This window comes from Mus pahari, chromosome 5 (genome assembly GCF_900095145.1).
Source record: "Mus pahari chromosome 5, PAHARI_EIJ_v1.1, whole genome shotgun sequence".
Taxonomy (NCBI): Eukaryota; Metazoa; Chordata; class Mammalia; order Rodentia; family Muridae; genus Mus; species Mus pahari.
In genome coordinates, this window is record NC_034594.1 from 1,305,250 (window position 1) to 1,309,633 (window position 4,384).

The window sequence follows — 4,384 nt, forward strand, 5'->3', positions numbered from 1 at the left end:
ATGTTGAACCAAGTTCATAGTCCTTGCTTTGAAACTGACTTGATCTTTGCTTATCTTTATGTGTCTTTGAATGTGATTTTACAGAATTTTACTTTTTTATTTAATCTTTTTTTTACACTCCAGATTTTATGCCTCTCCTGGTCTACCCTCTGACTGTTCCCCATCCCATACCTCCCCAGTCCCCTGTCTCCAGGAGGATTTCCCCATCCCTCCAGCCCCACCTCATCAGACCTCTAAACTCCCTGGGGCCTCCAGTCTCTTGAGGCTTAGGTGCATCTTCTCTGACTGAACCTCATATTAGGTGGTGTATGCTGCCTAGTTTCAGCAGCACATATACTAAAATTGGAATGATGCAAAGAAGATTAGCATGGCCCCTGCACAAAAATTTTATATTTTTTTGTCTATGTTTATGAAGGAAATTTTTCTAAAGTTTTCTTTCTTTCTTTCTATTTGTTTTATTGCACTCATTTTCAGTTTTGGAAGTGTCAGGGCATTACTAACTTTGTAGAGTGATTCCATCTCTTTCTACTTTGAGGAATGCTGTAAGAATCACTGATATTAACTTTTTCTTTTTTAAAATTGTTTTTTCTTTTTTAATTGGGTATTTTATTTATTTACATTTCAAATGTTATCCCCTATTCCTGTTTCCCCTCTGCAAACCCTCTATCCCATCCCCCCTTCCCCCCACCTACCTACTCACTCCTGCCTCACTGCCCTAGCATTCCTCTACACTGGGGCATCAAACCTTCACAGGACCAAGGGCCTCCTTTCCCATTGATAAGGCCCCTTCAGCTCCCTCAGTCCTTCCCCTAACTTTCCCATTGGGGTCCCTGTGCTCTGTCTGATGGTTGGCTGCAAGCATCTGAGCATCTGCATCTGTATTGGTCAGGATCTGGCAGAGCCTCTCAGGAGACAGCTATCTCAGGCTCCTGTCAGCAAGCACTTCTTGGAATCAGCAATAGTGTCTGAATTTGGTGTCTGCATGTGGGATGGATCCCCACGTGGGACAGTCTCTGCATGGCCTTTCCTTCAGTCTCTGCTCCACTCTTTGTCCCCGTATTTCCTTTAGACAGGAGCAATTCTGTGTTAACATTTTGGAGATGGGCGGGTGGCCCTATCCCTCAACCAGGGGGCCATACCCAACCCTAAGTTTTTCTTTATGGGGTGATATTGTATAACTTCTTCAATCTCTTTGCTTACTATGTACCCGTTTAAGTTGTTCATATCATCTTAGTTTTGGTGGACAGTATGTGCTTACAAACTTATCAATTTCTTCTAAATTTCCAGTTTTTAAAAACATACATATGAATGCATCCCTTAATGATCCTCTGGATTCACTGGAATCTGTTGTAGTGTTGGGGTCTCCCAGCTCCTTGTTGCTGCCAGGCCTACCTTGCTGTTACACTAATCACTCTCCTTCAAAGTGCCAGCCCCCTACAGGTGCTGAAACCCACTAGAGAGTTGCTATGTCTCCACTGCCTACCAAGAGGACCCCCCTCCTGGATCTCCCAGAATGCAGACTCCTTGGACCGCCTATGCCAACGGACATTCGTCCCTGCCTTGATCCTTGGACCCACCTACGATTGGACTGCCACCGGCAACTTCTAAGACTGAGGAGGGGGCTGGGGATCTTTCCATATTATTTAAACGGAGTTCGGTTATTAAATTTTGGAGCCTTGATCAGAAAAAATTTGTCTAGGCTTCCATTTTCCTCTTGCACATTCCATTTCAGCCAGCCTGCCTCTCAGGATGAACCCAGACCGGATTAAAGTGAGTTTTGTCGGAAACTCACATTGTAGCATCCCTCTATACTCTTTTTTTTTTTTTTTTTCCGAGACAGGGTTTCTCTGTATAGCCCTGGCTGTCCTGGAACTCACTTTGTAGACCAGGCTGGCCTCGAACTCAGAAATCCGCCTGCCTCCCGAGTGCTGGGATTAAAGGCGTGCGCCACCACGCCCGGCTTTCCTCTATTCTCTTCAGTTTTATTAATTTAGCTCTTCTGTTTATTGGTAAATTTTGTTTATGGCTTTACTAATCTTTTCTGTCTTTTCAAGAAACCAATTCTATATTTGAGTATATGTATTGTTCAATAAGTTTCTACTGAGTGATTAGCACCAAGAACATTTTTTTCATGTATTCTACTCCAACAAATTTAAAGAAGTTAAAAAAGAACATGCACTGAACATTAGTAAACAATTTCCACTCTCTCATGAAATTAGGCATGCTAGACAAGATTTCAGACAAGAGGCACCTGTTGTCCTTATATCTGAAATCTGTTGAGAAATCAAACCTTTATTTGTTGACACAGCAATGCCACACATCTGAGTTGTATTTTACAATATAAGAGGCACTCAAACAAGAATTTTATTTTATTTATTTTGCTTTATATTACATATAGTTCACTTATACATGTTTTAAAAAATGTACATATATCACAAATATATAATATATTTATTACAGTCAAGGAAATTAATATGTTCAATACATGCTTTCATTATTTTCTGATAAAATCCCAAATTTTAATAAGTTTTTATTCTGTAGTACAATATTAACCATAGTGTGCTTTCTGTATTTTAGGTCCATTTGCATACATGACATTTATCGTAAAGTCCATACCTCATTTTGAATCTCTACTGATGTCCATACAACTACTGATATAGTTTATCAGTTTTCACCAACCCAATGAAATATAAATTAACAATTCTTAATTTATATTCTCTCATTTTGGATTTATAAAGCTAAGTAGCTCCTTTTCCTATATTCTTCCAAAGTCCTCTGCAGATAGAGAAAGATGAGAAATTATTAACTTGCAGGTTCATTTATATGAGTGGCTATGGGTGGGTTGGGAGGGAGAAGGGAGGACCACAAAGGAGCTTCTTCAGCCTTTGCATATGAATTCCTGGATGGGCCTGGCTTTTACAGGGCTGGTCTGTACACTGGAGGATATTGCCCTACCTTCTTGCTCTTTAGTCACAAACTAAAAGTAATCCCTCAGATGAAGTGGTAGAAAATGCCTACAGTGTTGCTAAATTTGCCACAGAGAGAAGAAAATCCTCTCAGTTGGAAAACAATGGTTTAGGGATGGAGTAAAAATAAAATAAATGATCACATTTACAGTCTTCCATATAGCTAATTCTGAAGATGAGTCTTAGTTACCACTTTTAGGGGGGTATTTTGTCTAAAGAAGTTAGCTGACCCTGAATGGCAGACAATACTATGGGAACTGATGAGAAACTTCTTCCCCAGGAGAAGGACACAAATAGTGTTATAGGGAAGGAATCTCCCCTTAGAATTGCAGGAGTTAAGGCCTAGAAAGACCATTCACTGAAACAGAGAGAAAACAAAATGGCAATATTATGACTGAAATATGTTCAAGTTGGACTACCTATATAGCTGGCTTTTATAATATATTATATAACTGTATGTTATAAACTTGGAAGGGTCTGATATCCTTTCCTGGATCCAAAACTGAGATCCTTTTTTCTGTCAATAGCATCCTGCCTTATTTGAAATACTGTGGTAGCAGAACACATCAGCTTATGAATGTTAATCACTGGAGTCAGAAACTAGTCTTAGTATGTAATCTTAGGCAAAGGATTTCACCTCCTTAGATATGGGTTTCTATATCTGAAAATGTGATTAATTTTAATATCTCCAAGCTCTAAAAATTATATGGTTTTACTTTAGTACTCCAACTCCAATCACTCTATTACTGCCAGCTAGTATGAGAGCATTATTATTCTGCCATGTATGTCACCAGAAGTAATATGGTAATATTGGTGGTATCAATCTTACAATGTTAAAAAATAGTTCTAATGAAGAAGATTAAGGCTACTTACAATATATGCCTCCATGGGCTTGGAAGGACTAGGGAGGAAATGATCTACTTGGATATGAGAAATGAAGTAGCCAGGGCATTGAAATCCATAACTCACCATGGTTAATGAATCTTCCATTCCCTAGCCCAAGACCCCAGGCAAAAGATAGGCATTGGCACCTATTAAATAAGAGCTAGGAGAAAGGGAATTACAGTCAAAACCCTCTTAAGACATTTTCAAAGAAGCAGTCATTAAAACTTCTAAACCAGGAAATCTTCCTTGGAGAGAAATGAAAACTCACAGGTACAGTGCCATGCAAATGTGACCATTTAATAAATACTATTAGATGAAGAGGATGATAAGAATAAGTGCCCGCTGGAGGGAAAGGGAAAAGCTAGAATCATTAAAGGGGCAGTTACTATCTGTGTTTCTCTCTCTCTCTCTCTCTCTCTCTCTCTCTCTCTCTCTCTCTCTCTCACAGACTTTGTACTCCTGGAAATATCATATGGCTTGACAGAGATTCATAATGGATCAATATTTTTTTTTTAATTTTACATATGAAATCT

At 39.1% G+C, this 4,384-nt stretch overlaps 1 pseudogene; it reads left to right on the top strand.

Annotated features, from left to right (window-relative positions):
• Nucleotides 1-309: 309 nt before the first annotated feature.
• Nucleotides 310-424, top strand: LOC115064080 (annotated as a pseudogene).
• The last annotated feature ends 3,960 nt before the right edge of the window (nt 425-4,384 follow it).